At 40.0% G+C, this 26940-nt stretch overlaps 2 long non-coding RNA genes across 6 annotated transcripts; one reads left to right on the top strand and one right to left on the bottom strand.

The window, feature by feature from the left end:
• Positions 1–2777: 2777 nt before the first annotated feature.
• Positions 2778–22210, bottom strand: LOC147350282 (uncharacterized). Of its 2 annotated transcripts, XR_015148697.1 has the most exons (4): positions 22076–22209; positions 15625–15711; positions 7835–7937; positions 2778–3089 (listed from the first exon to the last, which is right to left on the bottom strand). It is a non-coding gene; the product is annotated as an uncharacterized LOC147350282 (long non-coding RNA). The 2 variants fall into 2 exon arrangements; XR_015148698.1 differs by lacking the exon at positions 15625–15711 and having other exon boundaries at positions 22076–22210.
• Positions 20669–23979, top strand: LOC147350281 (uncharacterized). Of its 4 annotated transcripts, XR_015148695.1 has the most exons (4): positions 20669–20828; positions 22117–22284; positions 23026–23238; positions 23542–23979. It is a non-coding gene; the product is annotated as an uncharacterized LOC147350281 (long non-coding RNA). The 4 variants fall into 4 exon arrangements; XR_015148694.1 differs by lacking the exons at positions 20669–20828; positions 22117–22284 and adding an exon at positions 22324–22522 and having other exon boundaries at positions 23004–23238; XR_015148693.1 differs by lacking the exons at positions 20669–20828; positions 22117–22284 and adding an exon at positions 22326–22522.
• The last annotated feature ends 2961 nt before the right edge of the window (positions 23980–26940 follow it).

Here is a 26940-nt window from a genome sequence, read left to right as displayed (position 1 = left end):
CAAATAGGAAAAGGAGTTCATCAAGGCTGTATATTGTCACCCTGCTTATTTAACTTCTACGCAGAGTACATCATGAGAAACTCTGGGCTGGAAGAAGCACAAGCTGGAATCAAGATTGCCGGGAGAAATCTCAATAACCTCAGATATGCAGATGACACCACCCTTATGGCAGAAAGTGAAGAGGAACTAAAAAGTCTCTTGATGAAAGTGAAAGTGGAGAGTGAAAAAGTTGGCTTAAAGCTCAACATTCAGAAAACAAAGATCATGGCATCTCGTCCCATCACTTCATGGGAAATAGATGGGGAAACAGTGGAAACAGTGTCAGACTTTATTTTTCTGGGCTCCAAAATCACTGCAGATGGTGACTACAGCCATGAAATTAAAAGACGCTTACTCCTTGGAAGGAAAGTTATGACCAACCTAGATAGCATATTCAAAAGCAGAGACATTACTTTGCCAACAGAAGTCTGTCTAGTCAAGGCTATGGTTTTTCCTGTGGTCATGTATGGATGTGAGAGTTGGACTGTGAAGAAGGCTGAGCGCCGAAGAATTGATGCTTTTGAACTGTGGTGTTGGAGAAGACTCTTGAGAGTCCCTTGGACTGCAAGGAGATCCAACCAGTCCATTCTGAAGGAGATTAGCCCTGGGATTTCTTTGGAGGGAATGATGCTGAAGCTGAAACTCCAGTACTTTGGCCACCTCATGTGAAGAGTTGACTCTTTGGAAAAGACCCTGATGCTGGGAGGGATTGGGGGCAGGAGGAGAAGGGACGACAGAGGATGAGATGGCTGGATGGCATTACTGACATGATGGATGTAAGTCTGAGTGAACTCCGGGAGCTGGTGATGGACAGGGAGGCCTGGCATGCTGCGATTCATGGGGTTGCAAAGAATCGGACATGACTGAGCGACTGAACTGAACTGAACCAGTTAGTGAGCTGAAGGGGAGAAGTCAAGGCTGCTTGACTTGTTTAGTGCTTGAAGATAGGCTGTCATGCTTTAGGTTTCAGGGAGATTTCTGATAGGAACACAGAGAAGGTGATCCAAAGAATTGTTAAGGATTTCAAAAGACCATCCCAGAATGTGGCTGGTAGAAGGTTCTAAAAAGAGGCTTCTTTGGCAGAATGGCAATCTTTCTTTATCATCAGTTCATTTGCTGATGTTGGTCTTTTAAAGCTTTGTTTCTCAACTGAATTTTTGAAGTTATTTGTCTTACTTCAACCTGTTCCTGAAAGGTTGTGATGTTTAGTCCATTAAGCTCTTTCATTCTGGTATGCCCTCAGAGGTATGAGCCCAAGGCTCAGGAAATATTAACATTGTACCTACAACAGAGGATGAGATGGCTGGATGGCATCACCGACTTGATGGACATGAGTTTGAGGGAACTCTGGGAGTTGGTGATGGACAGGGAGGCCTGGCGTGCTGTGATTTGTGGGGTCGCAAAGAGTCGGACATGACTGAGCAACTGAACTGAACTGAACTGAACTGAACACCTTATGATTCTTCTGTATTCAGAGATGATCGTCATACTGTGATTACAAAATGAAGCACAGTCTGTATTGTTATGTGAAGATGAAAGTGTGAGTTCTCATAATCCTGTAAGTGAAAGAAGTTCATCCGTGGGCTTCCTCACCAGGCCTACTGCCTCACCCTGTGTTTGTAGTGTAAACGAACCCTTTGTGCTTCCATATTCCAACCGTAAACATCCAAGCTATGGGAGAACAGACATTTCCATGTAAGAGTTATGAGATTTCAACACTGTTTTTATTAGTGATAGTGTTTCCTTCTATTTGAAGGGTTAAGGATGAGAGGTGGTTAGCATTTGGTGGTTTTGTTGTTGGTTTCTACCTTTAACATGTGAAAAGAAATGGACAACATGATATAAATGGCTAGTGATGAGACTTTTGAATTCTGTATCAATATTGCAATCCCTTAGCTAAATCTGCAATCATCTTTTCTTCAATAAGATTAAAACTTAAGTAGGTGGTACAGTGTGAGGGATGTAGAGTAGTTTCACAGAGATAAAGTGTAGAATTATCTTTTATTAGGGGCACTTAGGATAATTCCCTTTTCCATCTGAATGCCTGTTTAAGTTGCCTTTTATGTTTAAAATTTTCTTATTAATCAATTGTCATCTTAGCATTTTCAATCCAACAAATGTACTCCTTAACTCTTTAATTCACTGCTACATCTCAGGTTGGGTCTCTGAATCTTAGCTACTATGATACATTAATAAAACTGTAGCAGTTTGAAAAGAAAAATTATCTTTCCAACTTGTTCCAAACAAAGCAGCACAATTTCATAACTGCAAGGGACCCTGGAAATATTTTAGCCTAACATCTTCATTTTAGTAGAAGTAAGACCTATAGTCATAGAAAAATTTGTCTATCACACAACTTGCTGGCCCTAAAACCTGTGCTTTTTTGTTTTGGGTGTAAATTTGATCTTGCTATGTTGTGGTTCTTGCATGTGGAAGAATACTCTTATGTCACACATCACTGTCAGGCGTGATGATAGCTAAAGATAGAGGGAGCCTACCTCTGCAGAATCAGAACAGCTTACTGGCTACAGCTCGGTTCTAGACTGAGAAGATCCTGGCTTGCAAGCCTGGCTCTACTGGCTGTTATTTTAGGCAAGTTACTTAACTTTTCTGACCTCAGTTTTCTTATCTATAAAATGGAGTTTATAATCTCTCTAAATCTACAGGTCATTGTAAAGGTCAAACAAGGCTCTGACTCATATTATGAACTCAATATGCTTTGGAATAAGTATCCCAACTCTGGTTTTCAGTTTAGTAATTTTATCATTGAGAGTTTTATCTCTTTATCTTCAGGCCACAGAATTCAATAAGCAGATGGTAAGAAAGATCCAAATCAATTCTCACAGACGGGTCTCAGTGTTTTGATTTGTCAAACTCAGCTAGGCTATATAAATTGGAAATCTGAGATTCAGATAATTTTTACCACAACAATTCCAGGCAGCAGCACATCTGTCTCAGTTTGTGACTTCTCCAAGGGATACAGACTTGAGAGCCCTCTAGTGAGTCCATTTTAGGGGATTTAATCCCCATTTTCTTCTCAGTTTACCTCCCTAAGAAAACAAGAAGAAGAGAAGTCAAATTTGAATTTCCTGCATGCTTGTATCAATATGTAAAATATATCCTGTGCATGATTCCTGTTTTCCCATATTTGAGTGTGAGTAGTTTATTAGGAAGTGATCTCAGAGGGTATCAGTAGGGGAGCAGAAAACAAGACAGAGAAGTGAAGGAGGCTCATTATCAAGCAGGTTGTTGCTGTGAACAACTGGGGCTCAATCTCTCTGCGGCACTAGATGTGAAACACATCAAGATTTATCAGACATGCAGTGGGAAGAAGCTGATGTTTGCCCTTCAACTTCAGGGATCCCTGACTGAGAGCTGTTCCTGGCGATTTAGTTCCCTGAGACTGCCAGCCTGTGGCATACGTGCACTGAGACAAAGCCATGTGGCAGGATAGTGCAAAAGAATGCTTAATACTTTAGGATAGTTTCCTAAGTAATAATAATAATGATAAAAAAGAAATCATTCTAAAACACAATAGGCCATTATCTCTGTGGCGCCCATTTTCCACTCGATACATAGTGACAAAATATTTATCAAGTTGGTGGAAACATCAATAGCCCAAGACTTGGCTCTTCATTAAGTATTGTATTCTGCAAAAATTCAGTTGAGTACTAATTATGAATGGACAGAAGGATAATACAGATAATACTGAAAGAATAACAGTATAAGGAAAGTTAGCACGAATCTAACTCAAAGTTCAGAAGAAGTTCAAGTTATTACTCTGGCATATGCTTTCACTTGGGACAAGAGCGAAGGGTGGGAAATTTCAAAATTACCCAACGTGTTTTCTTATTGTACTTGGAAAGATGTCTAGAGTTTTTTCTTTTCTTTTTACATTTATGAAATGAGCCCAACTGCTCATGTTTCTGGGATGTATTCACACAACTAAGCACTAAACCACCATCTTGGGTCCTTCTTTTTCTCTACCTAGGCTCACTAACCTGCTAAAAAGGAAGAGACACTGATAGCATGTATTAAATTTACTTGCATGGCATCACTTGCAGTAACAGCAAGGAAATGTAATCTTTCCTTTTTTTCAGTCAAAGTTTTAAACAGATAAACCCTGTTAACGATGTTTCATCAATAACTTTTGGTGAGGCAGGGTATCCATAACCTACTTTGTAGAGGCAGCTTTTGAATAAGAGTTGTACATTAGAACAGCAGCTAAAATGGTTGTTGTAGGAGCCACAGCTGTAAGGTAAATTAATTTATATTTTTTTTTATGCCCTGTGAGATTAATTTATATATTGGTATACCATAGTATGATAAGAGTGGTAAACTCAAACTATTTAAAAGTATGTCTATGAAGGCAGAACATTTGTTCCCATTGCACATTAGGTGGAAAATCAGGCATAAAGTTGAGTTTGGTCAACCCTATGCTTTGGTTGATTGTTCACAGATTGCACATGGTCAGTCATGTCCAACTCTTTTGCGACCTCATGGACTCTAGCCTGACAGGTTCCTTTGTCCATGAGATTATCCAGGCAAGAATACTGGAATGAGTTGCCACATCCCTCTCCAAAGGATTTTCCTGACCTGGGATCAAACCCACATCTCCTATGTCTCCTGCATTGCAGGCAGATTCTTTACCACTGAGCCACCTGGGAAGCCCTATTTACAGATCAACCACCAACAATGCAAAAGAGGGACATTGGATTTTGGGGGATTGCTTTTAATGATTTGCAACTAGTTAATGAATTGTTAGTGGAATGGCAGTTAAATATCTGATTAATCACTAAACAATCAACTGGGAAAAAATAGTTAAGTCCTTTTAAAAATTCATTAAACGGAAGCATTATAAAGCAGGCTGGCAAACTATGGCCCAGGGGCCAAATCCAACCCACCATTTTTTTACAAAGTAAAGTTTTACTGAAACTCAGTAAATGCTCCTTTACATACTGTTCAGGATTGTTGTTGCATTGTTGTGGCAGAATTGAGTAGTTGTGACAGAGAACAATGACCCTCCAAAGCCTACAATACTTACTATTTGACCTGTTACAGAAAAAGTTTACTTGCCTCTGCTACCGAGATGTGACAATTTTTGGTACGAAATGTGTTTATAGACTGCTACCTATAGGGCCCAGAGATGTGGGCTTCATTGCTACATGCTATGTGCCTCGTGTGCTGTGTGCATATGTTACTATCACCTTACCATGATGACTCTGATCTTCCCTCTTACTTCTCAGCTCATGGCAGAGGGAGGATACCATTTCTCCTAAAACAATTGAATAGCAAAAGCTCTTCTGATGAACCCCAGTCTTCCTAATGTACAGCAGGGAATATTAACTTTGTTCTGAAAAGAAGAGTCTTCCATTCTATGCTGAGTCAATTGTTACTCTAATACACTGGTTCTCAAACTGTAGGGTGTATATCAGAATTATCCAGAGAACTTTTTGGACTGAAGAGTACTGGGCCTAATCCTTCCTTTACTCCTAGTTGCTGATGTAGTGGCTCTAAGGTGGGTCTGAAAAATCTGCATTTCTAAAAAGTTTTCCAAGTGATGCTTATTTTGCTGGTCTAGAGATCACCTTTAAGAACCACTGCTGGAATACACTGAGACTGATTAATGTCTGTCTATCTCCTGTACAGGGACTGTGCCCTAAAATTGAAACAACTGTTACCTGCTCATGGCTTAGTAGAGAATGGTAATCAACAAAGAACTAGCAACAATCTCCTTAAAGGTGACTATTTCACACTTTTTCAGGATACCAATTCAATAAAAAAGAACAAAAATAAGTGAGATTAATCAGACTTAGTTATCAAGCTATTAGAAGGGAACAGAGACAGATTTAAAAGATAGATAATATAGAAAATTTTCATTCTGTGGGTGTGTAGCTATTGACAGCAGAAGGTAGGAGTGTTTATGAGGGTAGGAGAGAAGAGATGAGACATTATAAGGTGCTGAGATGTCAAAATGTTCTCAGTATTCTTAAGTACATGATTCATTGCTGCTGCTGCTGCTGCTGCTGCTGCTGCTAAGTCGCTTCAGTCGTGTCCAACTCTGTGCTACCCCATAGTCGGCAGCCCATCAGGCTCCCCCATCCCTGGGATTCTCCAGGCAAGAACACTGGAGTGGGTTGCCATTTCCTTCTCCAATGCATGAAAGTGAAAAGTGAAAGTGAAGTCACTCAGTCGTGTCCGACTCTTCGCAACCCCATGGACTGCAGCCTACCAGGCTCCTCCGTCCATGGCATTTTCCAGGCAAGAGTACTGGAGTGGGGTGCCATTGCCTTCTCTGCATGATTCATTAGGTAGTGAATTATAGAATTTACATTGTGAGAGATCATCTAATACTATCTTTTTCCCACATGTGAATTTGAGTTAATTTAAGATGTATATGTTTGGATTTACATAAATATTTGTTCTCTGGTAACTCAGTGGTAAAGAACCTGTCTGTCAATGCAGGAAATACAGGAGATGCGAGTTCAATCTCCTGCATCTACTGAGATCCCTTGGTCGGGTGATCCCTGGAGAAGGAAATGGCAACCCACTCCAGTATTCTTGTCTAGGAAATTCCATGGACAAAGAAGCCTGGCAGGCTACAGACCATGGAATCACAAAGAGCAGGACACGACTGAGTGACTGAGCATGCATGCACATTATTCCATAAAGCTTTAATGTTAAAACTGCTCACTTGGCCTCATGTTCCATAGATTTGCAAAATCCTTATATGGTCAAAGATTTATTTTATAACTAGAAAAATAAGAAACAAATTACATTAAGCACCTAATATCATATAACAAATCACTAATAAGACAAAGAGAAATACTAAATCCCCTTGATTCTTGGTGAATAAGGCAGACATTAATGGAAATAAGCAATAGAGGTTTATTTTTTTTGGACACTTTGTAACTTAAGTTGTTTTGTCTTTTCTTGAGAAAAAACAAGTGTAGGGAGAAATTTAATCTAAAAAGATCAAATTTGAACTGGGCAGTGGTGAACAAATATAATTCACCCCCTACCCTCTTAACAATCATTAGTAAACACAATTGAAGAGGCTTCTTATAAGAGAAAGTTCTGAAAATTCAGAACTAGGAAAACTTAAGCCTAATGTTTCTCACTTCCTTCCAACTTCTCCTGTGTCTGTTGCAACACTTGACTTTTCCTCTGCATCTCTGCCCATGGATTTCTGGATTGCTGGCACCATGGTCTCTCTGCTTATTGCTCCTGAGATGATGAGGCCCAGGCTGGGCTCCCCCTGCCCTTTCCTTTCTTGTCCCCAGTTGCTCTCTCTCTGCATTTCCTTCCTCCTGTCAAAGTTATCATTGCTCTCTCAGGAGAATCCTGCCAACTCCTGCTTCCCTCTCAAATCTAGCCTGTTCTCAGTCTTCTCTATTCCTCTTTTATAATATCTTTCGCACCTGTCCCCTTGTCTCTCTCCTATCCCTCACCTCCATTCCCAACTGCCCACTCTAACCCCTACTCAGGGCATAGTGGTTAAGAGGATGGGCTTCAAGCCTAGACCTAGATTTCGCTGCCAACTCCCATGCCTCTGAGCTGGGTGACTTCTGATTTTGAAGTATCTGAGCCTCAGTGTCATCATTTCACTTTAAAAGTGGGCCTAATAATATTTGCCCGAAGGGTTGTTACGAGGATGAAATAACATACTCACAATGTGTAGCATGGTATCTGGCATACGGTAAGCACCAACAAATAGAGTGACTATAAATAATTCAAGAGGATAACTTATTGTGTAACTTCAATTTTCTTTGGCTCCTTATATACAAGTACTTACTTTTGTATATAATCTTGCATTCCAAATTTTCTTTTATTTTCTTGCATAAAATCTTTATTGCTTTTTTCTGAAGGATTCATCTCCCACCCTAGAGGAAAGGATCCTGCAGAGAGAGAAAAATAAGAATTCACTGTGTAGGGATAATGGTGAAAATTTCTTCCTTTGTGCAAATCTCAGAAAATCAAAGAAGGCTCTACCCTGCTCCTCCTGACAGTATTCACATATTATGTTTAAAGTTTTAGTGTGCTTTCATATTTGCCATTTCTCTTGAGTTCTACCATTATGGATCAAATTGTGTTGCTCCCAAATCCGTAGGTTGAAGTCCTAAACTCCAGTACCTCAGGATGTGATCTTATTTGGAAAAAGATTTGTTGCAGATATAGTTAGTTTTTGATGAGGTTATACTGGAGTAGCCCCTAATCCAACATGACTGGTGTACACACGAGGAGAACATCATGTGAACATGAAGGCAGAAATCGGGTTGATGCAGCATAAGTCAAGGAATGTCAGAGATAGCCAGCAAACCACCAGCTGCTAGGAGAGAGGCTTTGAGTGGGTTTTCCTTTGCACTGTCGGGGGAAGCATGGGCCTGTGGACACCTTGATATCAGACTTCTAGCCTGTAGAATTATGAAATGATAAATTCCTATTGTTTAGGCCACTCAGTTTGTGGTAGTTCGTTATGGCAGCTGGCAAACTAATATGCTTACAAAGATGTTAGGAGACAGAGCAGGTGTCAACTGCACAGCAGATCAGGGTCTGAAGAAGTTACTTCCACAGTAGCTGGGGAGAAACCAGGCAGACAGAGAGCTGCTGCCAGGTAGAAGTCCAGGGCCCCAGTCTGAGTCCTCAGGCCTCACTTCTACTTTCTTTGCTGCTCATACCCAGCAAGGAAAGAAACAGGAAGTTAGATCAGAAGATGAGGCCTGAGCTAGCTTCTGGGAAGCCCCAAAGCACAGGTAGCCATTTCCTCATTGCAGAAGGTCCATCTTCCTGTGAGTGGAGTCCTTTGGGACCATTAAAGGGCAGAGGGCTTATGCTCCCAGTCCTGGTTTTCAGTTTGTAGAATTTTCCATCTAACACAGTTTCCCAGTGCATTGAATTCTCATAGTCAACCAATATCATCTCTGCTCTAACTAACCCACCAGCCAGAACAAATTATAATTAACACTCTTAAAGGCAAGAAGGGTAATTCGACTCACAAGGCCACACCAAGAGGCACAGAACATGTGCCAGTACCAGCTATTTTCTAAATCTGAGTTTTTCCCTTTAATTGTAAATTTAAGACTGTTCAATGAAAAACAGAATCAGCTGGAAGTCTGATATCAAGATAAGCAGGATTTTGTTTTAATCAGAAAATAAATCCCTTTTAAAATTATTGTCTGAAAAGCACCAAGATCAATCCTGTTCAGAGCTAATTTTGGTTTCTTCATGGTAAGGAGCTCAGCAGCCCAGAGTGTCTCAGGAAAGAGACCATCTGTAGGTCACGTGGAGCACACTGGTGGAGTCCAGCAACACGTCTCCTGTGAATTGTGCAGAATTATGTTTCCTTGTTTTCTGTGGGTTTTTTTATTTTGAAAACTTTTGTAATAAAAAGGTGCTATCATCCCCCTTCAAAAGACCCATTCAGGCCTAGACAAACATGAGTGGAACCTTAAAACACATTGAATTGAAATCTGATTGACCTTTCTGTAATAAGTTTACCAGATAAGAAGACCACACGCTTGGGTGCGTGCTAAGTCACTTACTGTGTCCAACTCTTTGCAACCCATGGACTGTAGCCTACTAGTCTCCTCAGTCTGTGGTATTCTCCAGGAAAGAATACTGGAGTGGGTTGCCATGCCTTCTTCCAGGGGATCTTCCCAACCCAGGAATCGAAACTATATCTCCAGCAACTCCTGCATTGCATGGATTCTTTTCTGCTGAGCCACCGGGAAAGGCCAGGAAGACCACATATCTTTTTAAATTTGAATTTCAGTTAAACAATGAATAACTTTTTTTTTTTTTTACTATAAATGTCTTCCAAATATTGCATGGGATATACCTATAGTAAATTCAAATTTAACTGGATGTCCTATATTTTTATTTGCTAAATCTGGTAACCCTACTCTGTCAAGGCCAGAGGTTTTTATATTCCAGTTTTTCTATTCCTTTGATCAAAATAGAAGACATTACTTGGTTCTTTTTTTCATCAGTGAAGAACTTTGAGTGAGCCTAGAATAGTTTTTTTAAAAAATGTTCTCCTTCTAACCCTATCCTGCAAACAGGTTCATCAGTACCATTTTTCTAGATTCCATATATATGTGCTAATATATGAATCTGTTCTTCTCTTTGCAGTTTATTTCATTCTGACAGACTAGGTTCCTCCACATCATTATAACTGACTCAATTTCATTCCTTTAGGACAGGAATAGAGTTGCAGACATAGAGAATGAGCTTGTGGACACAGTGTGGGTGGGAAGGAGAGTGGGGGATAAACTGAGAGAGTTGCATAGACATGTATACCATGTGTAAAATGGGGCTTCCCCGGTAGCTCAGCTGGTAAAGAATCTGCATGCAATGCAGGAGATGCTGGTTTGATTCCTGGGTTGGGGAGATGTGTTGAAGAAGGGATAGGTTACCCACTCCAGTATTCTTGGGCTTCCCTTGTGTCTTAGCTGGTAAAGAATTCGCCTGCAATGTGGCAGACCTGGGTTCAATCCCTGGGTTGGGAAGATCCTCTGGAGAAGAGAACGGCTACCCACCCCAGTATTCTGAACTGGAGAATTCCATAGACTGCACAGTATATGAGGTCGCAAAGAGTCAGACAGGACTGAGCAACTTTCACTTTCACACGTGTAAAATAGATAGCTTGGTGGGCTGCCGTCTATGGGGTCGCACAGAGTCGGACACGACTGAAGCGTCTTAGCAACAGCAGCAGCAGCAGCAGGAAGCTGATGTATAGCACTGGGAGCTCAGCTAGGTTCTCTGTGATGACCTAGAAGGGTTTGGTGGGTGAGGGGAGTGGGAGAAAGGCTCAAATAGGAGAGGATATATGTATATGTATATATATGTGTGTGTGTGTGTGTGTGTGTATGCTATATCATGCAGTTGTACAACAGAAACTAACACAACACTGTAAAGCAATTGCATTCAAACAAAAAAAAATGTTCTCTCTGATCATGCAGTTAAAGCATATGGGTACTGGTTAAAATGCCAACTCATGAGTCTCACTCAAGTCATGTTTAATAACGGGATTCTCAAGTTCCTCAGGAGAGCCTTACACACTGTAAAGAAATGACCCCGAGGATGTGGACCTCAGTTAAAGCCTGATATGAGGGTGCTTTCTCACTGCAGAATGCTTCATTCTGAGGAAGTGTTGAGATTTGATAGCACTGGAGACTGTTAAATTTTTATCATGTTATTGGTTATTTAAAATAACACCATTTATTTCTAATGCCCTTTCTAGAAATTGTCAAAATATCTGCTTGTATTTTGGCTTCTCAGGTGGCACTAAAGGTAAAGAACCTGCCTGCCAATGCAGGAGATGTAAGAGACACGTGTTCGCTCCCTGATTCAGGAAGATCCCCTGGAGGAGGGCATGCCCACCCACTCTAGTATTATTGCCTGGAGAACCCCATGGGCAGAGAAGCCTGATGGGCTATAGTCCATAGTGTCACAAAGTGTCAGACATGACTGAAGTGACTTAGCATGCACATTTGTGCTGTGCTGTGCTTAGCTGCTCAGTCATGCCTGACTCTTTGCCACCCTATGGGCTGTAGCCCACCAGGCTTCTCTGTCCATGGGATTCTCCAGGCAAGAATACTGAAGTGGGTTGCCATGCCCTCCTCCAGGGGATCTTTCCAACCCAGGAAGTGAACCCAGGTCTCTCACATTGCAGGTGGATTCTTTACCAGTTGAGCTACCAGGGAAGCCCATTATGCATGTGTATTTGTATTTAATTAAATTGGTTAAAAAAAAAAAAAACAAGGCTATACTTTTTATTCATCAAAATTATTTGCCCATACACATGTGCTCATCTCCAGGCCCAGGCCTAGGGACACACTATCATTTGCAATAGAACCAACTTACAAGAAGAGAGAAAAGGAAAAAACAGTCTGAGCAGTTTGATAACAGTAAGTTTGTTTTTACTACATTTTTTGTGTAGGAGGGTCATCTGATATTGGTGGGTGGATTCTCCAGAAGTACACTGAAATGGAATTTGTGCTACACATGTCTATAAAGGGAAGGGGAATAAAACAGGACTGGAGAGAGAAAACTGCAATTCCAGACAAATAGAGTCACTACCAACATTGTGTAATAAGTTGCTTGAGTCCTGTCTGATTTTTGTGTGACCCCATGGACTGTAGCCTGCCAGGCTCCTCTGTCCATGGGATGCTCGAGGCAAGAATACTGGAGCGAGTTGTCATATCTTTCTCCAACCAACCTTGCAGGGAAGAGTAAATTCTGTCTTTATGTATTTGTGGACAAACTGATACATTTACAGTTGGAAAAATAATCAGTCTAGGTGCTTTGTCCTTGAGTAGGCTGGGTAGGGTTATCAAAAAAATTCATTTATTATCTTTTAAATCTACACATGTTTTCAGTAGTTTGGGCTTCCCTGATGGCTCAGCTGGTAAAGAATCTGCCTGCAATCCGGGAGTTCAGTTTCATTCAGTCATTCAGTTATGTCTGACTCTTTGTGACTTCATGGACTGCAGCACACCAGGCCTCCCTGTCTATCACCAACTCCTGGAGTTTACTCAAACTCATGTCCATTGAGTCGGTGATGCAATCTAGCCATCTCATCCTCTGTGGTCCCCTTCTCCTCCCATCTTCAATCTTTCCCAGCATCAGGGTCTTTTCTTTGCACCAGGTGGCCAAAGTATGGGAGTTTCAGCTTTAGCATCAATCCTTCCAATGAATATTCAGGACTAATTTACTTTAGGATTGACCGGTTGGATCTCCTTGTGATCCAAGGGGCTCCCAAGAGTCTTCTCCAACACCAGAGTTCAAAAACATCAATTCTTCAGCACTCAGCTTTCTTTATAGTCCAGTTCTCACATCCATACATGACTATTGGAAAAACCATAGCTTTGACTAGATGGACCTTTGTTGGTAAAGTAATATCTTTGCTTTTTATTATGCTGTCTAGGTTGGTCATAGCTTTTCTTCCAAGGAACAAGTGTCTTTTAATTTCATGGCTGCAGTCACCATCTGCAGTGATTTGGGGGCCCAAGAAAAGAAAGTCTGTAACTGTTTCCATTTGTTCCTCCATCTATTTTCCATGTAGTGATGGGACCGGATGACATGATCTAGTATTCTGAATGTCGAATTTTCAGCCAGCTTTTTCACTCTCCTCTTTCATCTTCATCAAGAGGCTCTTTAGTTCCTTTTCACTTTCTGCCATAAGGGTGGTGTCATATGCGTATATGAGGTTATTGCTATTTCTCCCAGTAATCTTGATTCCAACTTGTGCTTTATCTACCCTGGCATTTCACATGATGTACTCTGCATATAGGTTAAATGAGCAGGGTGACAATATATAGCCTTGCCGTACTCCTTTCCCAGTTTGGAAACAGTCTGTTATTCCATGTCTGGTTCTAACTGTTGCTTCTTGACCTGCACACAGATTTCTCAGGAGGCAGGTAAGGTGGTCAGGTGTTCCCATCTCTTTAAGAATTTTCCACAGTTCATTGTGATCCATATAGTCAAAGGCTTTGGCATAATCAATAAAGCAGAAGTAGATGTTTTTCTGGAACTCTCTTTCTTTTTCTATGATCCAACGATGTTGGCAATTTGATCTCTGGTTCCTCTGCCTTTTCTAAATGCAGCCTGAACATCTGGAATTTCACGGTTCATGTACTGTTGAAGCCTGGCTTGGAGAATTTTAAACATTACTTTGCTATCATGTGAAATGAGTGCAATTGTGTGGTAGTTTGAACATTCTTTGGCATTGTGCTTCTTTGGGGTGGAATGAAAACTGACCTTTCCCAGTCCTGTGGCCCCTGCTGAGTTTTCCAAATTTGCTGGCATACAGAGTGCAGCACTTTAACAGCATCATCTATCAGGATTTGAATTAGCTCAACTGGAATTCCATCACTTCCACTAGCTTTGTTTGTACTGATGCTTCCTAAGGCCCACTTGACTTCACAACCCAGGTTGTCTGGCTCTAGGTGAGTGATCACACCATTGTGGTTATCTGGGTCATGAAGATGTTTTTTGGATACAAATAGCTGAGAAAAGAGGAGAAACTAAAGGCAAAGGAGAAAAGGAAAGATATACCCATTTGAATGCATAGTTCCAAAGAATAGCAAGGAGAGATAAGAAAGCCTTCCTCAGTGATATTTTTATATATATTACAAATATATATACCTGGCACATATATAGTTTTACTAAGTTATTTAGTAACTTTTAATTCTTATTCCTGGGCTTCCCTGGTGGTTCAGTGGTAAAGAACCCACTTGCCAATGCAGGAGACATGAGTTATCCCTGATCCAGGAAGATCTCCTGGTGAAAGAAATGGCACTCCCCAGTATTCTTGACTGGGAAATCCTATGGACAGAAGAGCTTGGTCAGCTACAATCCATGGGGTCGCAAAGAGTTGGACACAACTTAGCAACTGAACAACAACAATTCTTATTCCTAGGCTTTATTATGGATTCTATTTTCTCCAGTGGCTTCATAAAGAATCAGTGAAGACTTGTGAGAGATGGAGATACCTGAGAGACTGAAGTAATGTTTTCTTAGCTCTGCTGCTGCTAAGTCACTTCAGTCGTGTCCAATTCCGTGTGACCCCATAGACAGCAGCCCACCAGGCTCCCCCGTCCCTGGGATTCTCCAGGCAAGAACACTGGAGTGGGTTGCCATTTCCTTCTCCAATGCATGAAAGTGAAAAGTGAAAGTGAAGTCTCTGACTCTTGTCTGACTCCTAGCGACCCCATGGACTGCAGCCTACCAGCCTCCTCCGTCCATAGGATTTTCCAGGCAAGAGTACTGGAGTGGGGTGCCATTGCCTTCTCTGTTTCTTAGCTCAGAGTTAGAAAAAAACTTTTATAGGAAAATAGTAAACGATGTCCCTAAGATGAGTGACTCTTTCCTCTTGTCATTTTGTATTAGACCTGGAGAATGATAAATCACTTCCTGCTAAAGAGGTGAATATTCGAGGCTACACTGGAATATGATTAAGTGACGAAAAGTTAAGGATAAGTCATTTTGATAACTGGTAATAAAAACACACACAGAAATTAAAAGATATTCCTTGGAAGAAGAGCAATGATAAATCTACAGAGTGTATTAAAAAGCAAAGACATTACTTTGCCTAAAAAGGTCCATATAGTCAAAGCTATGGTTTTTCCAGTAGTCATGTATGGATATGAGAACTGAACAATAAAAAAGGCTGAGCACAGCAGAATTGATGCTTTCAAATTGTAGTGCTGGAGAAGACTCTTGAGAGTCCCTTGGACTGCAAGGAGATCAAACCAGTCACTCCTAAAGGAAATCAACCCAGAATATTCATTGGAAGGACTGATGCCAAAGCTCCGATACTTTGGCCACCTAATGCAAAGAGCCAACTCATTTGAAAAGACCCTGATGCTGAGAAAGATCGAAGGCAGGAGAAGAAGGGGACAAAAGAGGATGAGATGGTTGGATGGCATCACTGATTTAATGGAAATGAGTTTGAGAAAACTCCAGGAAATGGTGGAGGACAGGAAAGCCTGGTGCTGCAGTCCAAGGGGTCACAAAGAGTCAGATATGACTGAGCAACTGAATAACAACAACAAAACTCATTAAGCATAAATGGGAACTTACTGCAGTGATTCAGGAGTATCTCGTGGAACACAGAAGCTAATAGATCAATGGAGATGGAAAAGATGCAGCTACTGCTAGATATGTCACCTGAAGCAGAGAACAATGGAGACGTATTATTTCACTCCTACAACCCTCTGATGTGCCACAGTTTCCGACTGGCCAAACTTAATTGGAAGGCAAGAGAACCTTGATAATAGAGAATACAATAGTCCCTGTGGGAGCAAAGAGAGTGCAGGGAATGGATTGAAGATTAGTTGCAAATGACATATATTGTTACAAAAGATAAACTATGAGTTTATTGTAGGAAAAATATGTGATAATGGTCCAGGAAATCCCATTTGAGAATACTATTTAAGTGACAGTCTCCCTAAGGAAAATTAAATTAAAGGTCACAGTATTTTAAAGACAGTGAGAGAGTGTTTTGTCTACACTCTCTGACATAAATCTCAGCAATATCTTTTTCAATCTGTCTCAGAGAGTAAAGGAAATAACAACAGAAGTTTAAAAATGGGACTCAATTAAACTCAAAGCTTTTGCATGGCAAAGGAAATCATAAACAGTATGAAAAAACTCACAGAATAGGAGAAAATATTTGCAAATGATGTGACCAACAAGGGATTAGTCTCCAAAATTTACCAACAGCTCATGCAGCTTAATATTATGAAAACAAACAACCCAATCAGAAAATGGGCTGAAAACCTAGATAGACATTTCTCCAAAAAAATACATGGATGGCCAAGAGACACATAAAAAGATGTTCAACATCACTAATTATTAGAGAAATGTAAATCAAAAACTACAATGAGATATCACTTCACACCAGTCAGAATGGCTGTCATCAAAGAACCCACAATCAACAAATGCTGGAGAGGGCGTGGAGAGAAGGGACCCCTCCCACACTATAGGTGAGAATGGCAATTGGTGCAGCCACTATGGAAAACAATATGGAAGTTCCTTAAGAAACTAAAAATAGAGCTATTTATGATCCTGCAAGCCTACTCTTGGGCATATACCAGAGAAAAACATGGCCCAGAAGGATACATGCACCCTAATGTTCATTGCAACAATGCTGTTCACAAGAGCCAAGACACAGAAGCAACCTAAATGTCCACTGACAAAGGAATGGATAAAGAGTATATGGTATGTATACACAATGGAATGTTATTCGGCTATTAAAAAGAATGTAATAATGCCGTTTGCAGCAACATGGGTGTACCTAAAGATCGTCATACTGAGTGAAATCAGTCAGATAGAGGAAGAGAAATATTGTATGATATCTCTTAAATGAAGAATTTATAAATATGATACAAATGAACTTATTTACAAAAGAGAAACAGACTCACAGACTTAGAGAAGGAACTTATGGTTACCAGGAGGGAACCATTTAGGGGAGGGATAGTTATGGAGTTTGGGATCGATGTGTACAAACTGCTATACTTAAAATGAGTAATCAACATTGGACTTCCTTCATAGCTCAGTTGGTAAAGAATCCTCCTGCGATGCAGGAGACCCTGATTCGATTCCTGGGTTGGGAAGACCCACTGGAGAAGGGAGAGGCTACCAGCTCCAGTATTCTTAGGTTTCCCGTGTGGCTCAGTGGGTAAAGATTCCGTCTGCAACATGGGAGACCTGGTGAAAGACAGGGAAACCTGGCAGGCTGCAGTCCTTGGGGTTTCAAAGAGTCAGACATGACTGAGAAACTGAACAAAAACCTTGAGACAAATAGTAACGTTACGAATGTAAAAGAAAAGTTGTTGAAGAAAATAAAAGTGCTACTTTATTGAACATAAGAATTTAAAAAACAAAACCAGAACAGCCTGATTGCTGATATGAAGAAAGGTTTTAGTGGTCTGGATAGAAGATTAAATCAACCTTAACATCCCTTAATCTAAAGCTGAATCTAAAGCATGGCCCTAACCCTCTTCCGGTCTATATAGGCTGAGAGAGGTGAGGAAGCTGCAAAAGAAAAGTTTGAAGCTATCGGAGGTTGGTTCATGAGGTTGAAGGAAAGAAGCCATCTCCATAACATAGAAGTTCAGGTGAAGCAGCAAGTGTGGATGTAGAAGCTGCAGCAAGTTGTCCAGAAAGTCCAACTAAGATGATTAATGAAGGTGGATTCACTAATCAACAGATAGTCATATAGATGAAACTGCCTTATTTTGGAAGAAGATGTCATCCACAGCTAGAGAGAAGTCAATGCCTTCCTTCAAAGCTTCAGAGGACAGGGTTAGGGGCTAATACTGTTGATGACTCTAAGTTGAAGCCAATGTTCAATTACCATCCTCAAAATCCTAAGGCCCTTAAAATTATGCTACAACTACTCCATCTATGCTGTATAAATGGAACAACAAATCACATTTGTTTACAACATGGTTTACTGGATATTTTAAGCCCACAGTTAAGACCTACATGGAGAAGGCAACGGCACCCCACTCCAGCACTCTTGCCTGGAAAATCCCATGGACGCAGGAGCCTAGTGGGCCACAGTCCATGGGGTTGCTAAGAGTCAGACACGACTGAGTGACTTCCTTTCACTTTTCTCTTTCATGGGTTGGAGAAGGAAATGGCAACCCACTCCAGTATTCTTGCCTAGAGAATCCCAGGGATGGGGGTGCCTGGTGGGCTGCCGTCTATGGGGTCACACAGAGTCGGATACGACTGAAGTGACTTAGTAGTAGTAGTAGTAGTAGTAGTAGTAGTAGTAGTAGTACAGCTCTGACATATTACTTTCAAATTTTACTTCTCACTGATAATGCACCTGGTCACCCAAGAGCTCTAATGAAGACGGACAATGAGATTAATGTTGTGTTTCTGCCTCTAATATGACATCCATTCTAAAGCTCATAGATTAAGAAGTAATTCTGACTCTAAAGTCTTATTATTTAAGAAATACATTTTGTAAGGCTATAGCTGCCATAAATAGTGATTCTTCTGTTGGATCTGGATAAATTGAAAACTTTCTGGAATAGATTCACCATTCTAGATGCCATTGTAAAATATTTATGATTCATGGGGAGAGATCAAAATATCAACAATAACAGAAGTTTGGAAGATATTGATTCCAGCCCTCATGGCTGACTTTGAAGGGTTCAAGATTTCAGTAAAAGAAGTAACTACAGATGTTGTAGAAATAGCAAGAGAACTAGAATTAGAAGTGGGATCTCAAGATGTGACCTAATTGCTGCAATCTCAGGATAAAATTTTAACAGAATAAGAAATTGCTATTTATAGAGGAGTCAAGAAAATGGTTTCTTAAGATGTAAATTACTCCTTGTGAAGATACTGTAGACTGTTGAAATGACAATAAAGGCCTTAGAATATTGCATAAAATTAGTTGATAAAGTAGATAAAATGAAGTTAGATAAAATAAAGCAGTGTTTGAGAGGACTGACTCCGAGTTTGAAGGAAGTTCTGTTGTAGATAAAATATTTTCAAACAGCTTTCCATTGTATAGAGAAATTGCTTGTGAAAGGAAGAGTCAATTGAGGAAGAAAACTCATTGTCATCTTATTTTAAGAAAGTGCCGCAGCCATTCCAACCTTTAGCAGTTACCACCCTGATCAGTCAACAGCCATCAACTTCCATTCAAGACCCTCCACCAGTAAAAGGATAATGACTCACTGAAGGAACAGATGGTGCTTAGCATTTTTAATCAATGAGGTATTTTTTTAAGTCAAAATATGCACATATTTAAAGACATGATGCATTATATACTTAAAATATTTGTACAATTTTATAAACACATAATGAATATTCTTTTTGTACTGATGGTATAAAAATGCACAAGATAGAGTTGCTATCTGATCTCAAGTTATCTTTTAGTCCAGTGCATGCTTCCATGCTCGGTCATGTCTCACTTTTTGAGACCCCCATGGACTGTAGCCCACCAGGCTCCTCTATCCATGGAGTTTTCCAGGCAAGAATACTGGAGTGGGTGCTGTTTCCTCCTCCATGTTTAGTCCAGTAAGGGAGATATGTAAATAAACAGGCAAAAACTTGCAGGTTGTTAGGTGTTTTCTCAAGTTATAAACTTCTACCAAGTTCCCTGGAGGCTCAGTGGTAAAGAATCTGCCTGAAATGCAGAAGACCTGAGTTTGATCCCTGGGTTGGGAAGATCCCCTAGAGAAGGAAACATCAACCCACTCCAGTGTTCTTGCCTGAGGAATTCTATGGACAAAGGAGCCTGGCAAAGAGTTGGGGTTGCAAAGAGTTGGACATGACTGAGCAACTAACAGTCACTCAAGTACCCTACAAATGTTAGTTTTTATTTAGCACTTTACAGTTTGCAAAAGTCTCCGGTGTTCCCAAGGTGCAACCATACTATAAGTGAGGAAGACAACATCCAAGAAAAGCAGGGGGACCTCTGATGGTCTCTAGGGTGGTAAGAGATTATAGAGGAAGAGATTACTACCTACTAAAAGTTTATCACATCTACATAAATATTGGGCTTCTATTCTGCCGTACCGTCACCCAAGTTAGAAAAGTGATAAATGGGAGACATTAGAGTGCATTATTAATTAGAATCCACAGGAAAATACAGTGACTTGATTGGAAGAAACCAGATACGTCACAGCTGGGCCTAGAATGGTGAGTAGGAGTGGGCTGACCAAGGTGGAAATAATGGTTTAAACAAAGGTTCTAGAATGGGCTTCTCAGTCTAGGCTCATTATGCTCTTACTACATTGTTCTTTTTTCCCCACCTGCCGTGTTCCCGACATACCAAACTACTTGCTAGTCCACAAAAACACCTTTTTAAAAGTTGTGCAGTATCTTCAACTATACATCTCTAGCCATCTGCCCCTTGGTCCTTTGTTTTGCTGCAAAGTGCCTATTTATCTTTCATCAGCTGAATCATTTCTTTCTTCTGTGAATCTTCCCCTAACCAACACCCCACCCCAACCCCACACACACTCCCTTCCTCCTCCCTCCCTTCCCTCTCGACAAACCGCAGAGGGAGAGACTCTAATATCACATCACCAAGGGTAGAGAGAGAAGCTAGGTAGATTTGTAAAGGTTTTTCTGTAAGAGAGCATGCTAAGGGTCTGCAGAGCGCTAAAACAGGTCAGCTTCAGAGAGAGCAGAGACACAGGAGTGAGAGTTATCTGTAGTTGTAATGTTTAAAGGGCAGGGAGTAGATGAGGTGAGAGAAATGGGGAAGTAAGTCTAACAGGACTAAGATTTTGATCCTAGCTGACTTAGAGCAGGTAAGGGCAAACGCGCTACAAAAGTTCAGATAATAATAAGGCTTTCGGGGCCAAAGGGTCTCTGTCACAACTACACTCAACTCAGCTACTGTGGCACAAAAGCAGACATGAACAATATATAGATGAATTCATTTGGCTATATTGCCATAAAATTTGGTATATAGGAACAGGCTAAGTTTGGCCTGTGGACTGTGGTCTGCAAACCCAACTGAGAGGACAGTGCTTCCTTTATTAGAAATAGAGGCTCCAGGAGCTGAAGCCTGTTTGCAGATGAGGGAAAACTGGCAGAGGTGGGGCTTAGTTGAATTTGGGTATGTGAATCTGAGACGCTCGCATGAATTCCATGTGAAAGTGTCCAGCAAGCAGTTTGGAATACATAGTTGCAAAAATCAGGAAGGAAATACAGATTTGGGAGCTATTACAGGGAAGACATAGTTTTGCTTTAAATTACTAACTTTTTCTAGAGGCATGTAATTGATATAAAACATTTAAAAGATGTGAAGTTATGCTTGCTACTGTTCCCAGAAAGCCAAGGCACAGCTAATTTCCATGTGTAGGTCATTTAAAGAAGGTCTGAGGCTTTAAACTTAGCAAATAAAGAATTGGGAGCCCCCTCAATGTCACTGATGGGCCAGTGACCTTAAATAAGTGACCCTGAAATATTGTCTCCTATGGCAATGTGAAAATAAACCAAAAGAATCAAACCTGCTCTTTCTCCTGTGTCCTCTGTCCTTCTTAGCAGTAAGTTGGGCTGGAGTCATGGGAGTGACCTGAGGTTTCCCATCCTCCCTTATGAGCCTCCTTCCATTCATCTATCTTTTTCAGTCGCTAAGTTGTGTCCAACTCTTTGGACTGCAGCACACCAGGCTTTTCTGTCTTTCACCATCTCCCGGAGTTTGCTCAGACTCCTGTGCATTAAGTTGGTGATGCCATCCAACCACCTCATCCTTTTTCACCCCCTTCTCCCCCTGCCCTCAATCTTTCCCAGCATCAAGGTCTTTTCCAATAAGTTGGCTGTTGGCATTAAGCAGCCAAAGTATTGGTGCTTCAGCTTCAGCATCACTCATATTTTTAATGTTTTAGATGGTGATCTTTCTTAATTACTGGTCCTCCTTTAATTACTGGCCTTAGGCCTCTTCAGTTTTTCCTTGAATTGCTACCATAACCATTTTACTTTTCTTCTGACATTTGACCGACCTTCCCTTATACTACTAATAATATAATCTACAAATGATCTCTACACTAACCTTCACTCCTGTGCTTTCTCTATGTTTACCACTGATTTCAGAGATGAAGTTGAAAAGCTGTGCTACCCTTCCCTGGAAGACTCTCTTGGTCCAAAGAAGCTGGTTCCAAGAGGGCCAAGGCTTTCATGAGTGAGCACAACTAGGTGCCTCCTGGCAACTTTTGTTACTTTGTACCAAGAACACCTGTTAAACAAGAAGAAGCACCAGGGGTAATTGATCCTAATGACTGGGAGACAGATGGTAGGATTGTTGTTACACAATGAGGGCAGGAAAGAATATTTGGTTCCCACATGATTCACTAGAGTGTCTCTTGCTTCTCTCCTAATTTTGATAGTAAATAGACAAGTGCAGAAGCCAGTTCTCTATTGGGTGATTATGATGCTAGAGAAATTCAGAAGCCATGTTTTTATGAAGGTTATGGGATGAGAGTCTGAGTCATCACATCAGGTGAGCCCCGGAGACTAGCCACAGGGCTAGCTGGGGGTGAGAGTAATCTAGAATCAGTAGTTGAGCTAAGAAATGGTAGTATTCATTGCAGCCCTGACACTCCCTGTGATGATGTAGGCTGCAGGTCATTCTGTTAACTTTCTTCATGTTGAGTTTTCCCTGGGGAAAAAAACACCCAGAATCCTGGTGAACTCTTCTCAGATGGGAGGAAACAGGTGGATCTGCGTGAGGCAAAGGGTGAACTCTAGTGGATTCTGAGGTACACAGTCCAGACCCATGTCTGGGACCAAGGCATTCATGTCCCCACCTGCCAGGAAATGACTGCTTCCAGCTGAGGCCCTCCTCAGCGTAAAAGGGCCTATCCCCCTTGCTTTAATTTGGGACATATGTCTAGAGAACCAAACCAGCTCCGAGGCTCTGAGAGGAGTGGTTGAGGCCTCTGTTGTAGATGCATCATAGTTCAATTTCTCCCTGTTCCCAGTCCTGGCTCCTCTCTCTTACAGGTATTGCTCCCGGAGACACTCCAAATTGCAAATTACCATTTCTGGAGAAGGGAAAGGCTATCCACTCCAGTATTCTGTCCTGGAGAATTCCATGGTCACAGTCCATGGGGTTGCAAAGAGTCGGACACGACTGTGCAAATTTCACTTTCATCTCTGTATCTGTGTCCCCTATGACAACCACTATTAACATGTTCCATGTTGATGTCATTTCAGGTAAGCACATTTTTTATTAATGAAAATCTTGCTCTTGATTGTTTTGAAGTTTGGAACCTACAACGCTTATTATCTCTTGTGCCCTCTCTGCTCACAGGCCTGGCTCATTCAGGCACTGACTCATGGCTGTTCCTCAGGCATATCATTTAAGATCCGTGGTCTCATTTTAAGCCAGCCAGGAAATTGGGCCCAAACTCCAGACTGGAGACCTTTGAAAATCATGTTAAACCGTATTAATTCAATTTCTGTGACTTTGGTTGTATTTCATGCTCTATTTTAAACTGTCACTTTTTAATCTTCCAGATTTTCATTTTTTATTGAAAGATGAATGATGCACTAGAATCTTGATTATATCAGCTGAACCGAATATGTGAAATGAAAGTCATGCAATGTTGAAAATGATGACAACCAAATAAAATTTCCCAGGATACAAAACAAGTGAAATAATGAAGCCTGAGTTTTGCCTCATGGTCACTTTGCTGCACTAGTCAGTGATGAAGATAAATGTGGTCTGAAACTGCGTCCATGATATGTATTCAGTCAACACACCCTACTATAGAGAAAGCACATTTATAAAGTATATACCACCCTGGGCATTTGGATGGTTGGCATGGCAGCAGAATTTCCCTGATACTAGCTATGTGTTTAGTCACTCAGTCACGTCCAACATAAGATAGCTTAAAAAATTCACTCAAGCCTCTAGCATCTACAGCTAAGGTTTAAGGAAATTGATTTGTATTACACGCTTTCAGTCTATTAATTTTACATCATATCTCAACCTTAAAAGTTTCTGTGTTTCTTCGGTAAGATTTTTGTTTAGAATTAAAAATCGAGAATTTTGGAGCTGTCTTACATTGTACTTACTGAGCACCTGGCTAGCCTTGCCTTCTGGATTGTAACCTCTCTGTGGTCAGGAATCATGGCTTATTCTTTTTAAAATTCTGAAGTCTCCTGCACAGAAATTTGTGGGCAGTACGTTACCAATAAGTAACACTGAATTCAATTAGGACTGGGAGAGCATTCAAAACTCAATTAGCTGAAACCTCTCCTTTTTGAGATGAAGAAATTGAAGCTTTGAGCAGTAGGAAATAAATTATTTATGGAAGGGCTGAGGCAAACCACACAATATGTGCTAATTAAAATGAGAAAATGTAAGAACTCAAATATAATTTATTTCCTGTTTTTGTGCAATAACTTACATCTGATTAGAAAGTGAATTGCCCATAATTAATTAAGAAACCTTGCTTGTTAAAACACACCTCATCTTGCAGGATGGCCCCTTGTAGTTGTACATCTTGTCTGATAAACTTCCACTTTCTCAATCATTTTTCTATTTCCAGTAGAAAGTATAATATCTTAGATTCATTTGTATTTAATGGAAAATTTGATGATTTCTTCCTTCTTTAATCTGCAGACTTACTACCTCCTCAATCTTACATATCAATGAAATGGATTACTAACCTGGATTTTTGAATGTTTTGGTAATTAATGGTTTTAGATATTAAATGAAAACATTTAAAAATATATTATAATGTAAGTTTCTGTAGCAGTTTCTTAGGTGATATGGTGATAAAATGTGTGTATTCTCTTTCTTGGTTACTGCTATATTTCTCCCTCCATTGGGCATTTGCTTAGTCAAATATTAAATAAAATTCTAGAACAAATTAATTGTAAGCTTAGAGATAGCCTGGCTTCTTGGCATGAGACCTCTGTATTTGCACAATCCCAAGCTTAGAAAACTATGTGTTTGTTTCAATGTTCTGCCGTCATTTTCTTTTAAATTTGTAAGAATGCTTTACCAACGTCCTGCATTTTAATTTTGCACTGGATCCCACAAATTAAGGAGCCAGTCTTACTTAGACATAATTTGAAAACCATCAAATTTTTATTTTTCCCTCACAATTCTAATAAACATTAAAAATATGTCTTTCATAAAACTTCAATTAAAGAATGCTCGAAAATTGGGATATTAATTGAGACTTGATCCCTGTGAAACCCTCTGGTACTGAGTTTGTTGGGAAGTTTTTAATTACTGAGTCAATCTCATTTATTATTGATTCAGGCTTTCTTGTGTTATTATATACATTCATTTGTTTTAATTTTTAGACTTCACATATAAGGGATAACATGTAGTATTTGTCTTTCACTGCGTCACTTATTTCACTATGATAATACCTCTAGGTCCATGTACACTGTTGCGAATGGCAGAATCTCATTCTTTTCATGGCTGAGTAGTATTTCATTTTCTTTTCCATTCATCTGTTTATAAACACTTAGGTTGCTTCCATACCTTCACTATTGTAAATAATGCTGCCGTGAATATTGGGACATTGGGGTGCACATACCTTTTCAAATTAGTGTTTTCGTTTTCTCTGGATATATGCCCACAAGTGGAATTGGTAAATTATATTGTAGTTCTATATTTAGCTTTTTGTTGAACATCTGTACTGTTTTCCACAGTGCCTGCCTGCACCAATTGACATTCCCATCAGCAGTGTAAAACTGTTCCTTTTTCTCCACATCCTCACCAACATATGTTATTTGTATACTTTTTGATGATAGCCATTTTGACAATGTGAAGTGATATCTCTCATGGTTTTGATTTGCATTTCTCTGATGGTTAGCAATATTGAGCATCTTTTCATCTGCCTCTTGGCCATTTGCATTTTCTCTTTGGCAAAATGTCTATTCATGTCTTCTGCCCATTTTTTAATTGTGTTGTTTGCCTTTTGATATTGAGTTTTATGAGTTTACAGTATTCTGGATGTTAACCTTTTATTGGTCATATCATTTGCAGATATTTTCTCCCATTCTGTAGATTGTCTTTTCACTTTGTCAATGGTTTCTTTTGCTATGCAAAATCTTTTATGTTTAACTAGGTCCCATTTGTTTATTTTTGCTTTTGTTTCTTTCACCTTAGGAGACAGATAAAAAAAAAATTGTTACACTTTATGTCAAAGAGTGTTTTGCCTATATTCTCTTCTAGGAGTTTTATGGTTTCTAGTTTTATACCTAGGCCTTTAAACCATTTTATTTTTTTTACACCATGTGAGAAAATATTCTAACTTCATTCTTTCTTGTGTAGCTGTCTAGTCTTCCCAGAACCACTTGTTGAAGAGAGTGTCTTTTTTCCATTGTATATCCTTTTCTCCTTTTTTTAAATCCAAGCTTGTTATTTCTTCTTCAGTATATCAAGGTAGGTGTGTGCATCTAGGAATTCATCCATTTCTCCTAGCTTGTCTGATTTGCTTCTGTATCATTGTTCATAATAGTTCCTTATGATTTTTTTTAATTTCTGTGGCATCAGTTATAATGTTTTCTCTTTCATTTAAGATTTTCTTTATTTTTTTCTTGATTAGTCCTGCTGACTTTGTTGATATCACTTATCTTTGAAAAAGCCCAAGTCTTAATTTCACTGATTTTTTTCTCTTGTTTTTTGTTCTCTTTTTCATGTATTGATGCACTAATCTTTATTACTTCCTTTCTTCTAACTTTGGGCAGTTTCTTGAAAGGGAGGGATACACAAACATTTTATTTGGGGGTGATTTATATAGTGGGGAATTAGTGGCATGTGGAATTATGTATGTTCTTTGAAAGGTGAGACTTTGTAATTCATGAAAACCTTACAGGCAATTTCTGCTGTTGGTTCTTTCTAAGAAGAAATATTGGTGATATCTTTTCTGAGAAAGCTCTCCATTCCCA

The sequence above is a fragment of the Bos grunniens genome, chromosome 20 (assembly GCF_055505025.1).
Source record: "Bos grunniens cultivar Pamir isolate PY7600 chromosome 20, Bosgru_T2T1.0, whole genome shotgun sequence".
In the NCBI taxonomy this organism is placed as follows: domain Eukaryota; kingdom Metazoa; phylum Chordata; class Mammalia; order Artiodactyla; family Bovidae; genus Bos; species Bos grunniens.
Note: the sequence above shows the minus strand (reverse complement) of the source record. Positions and strands in the feature narration are given on the sequence as shown.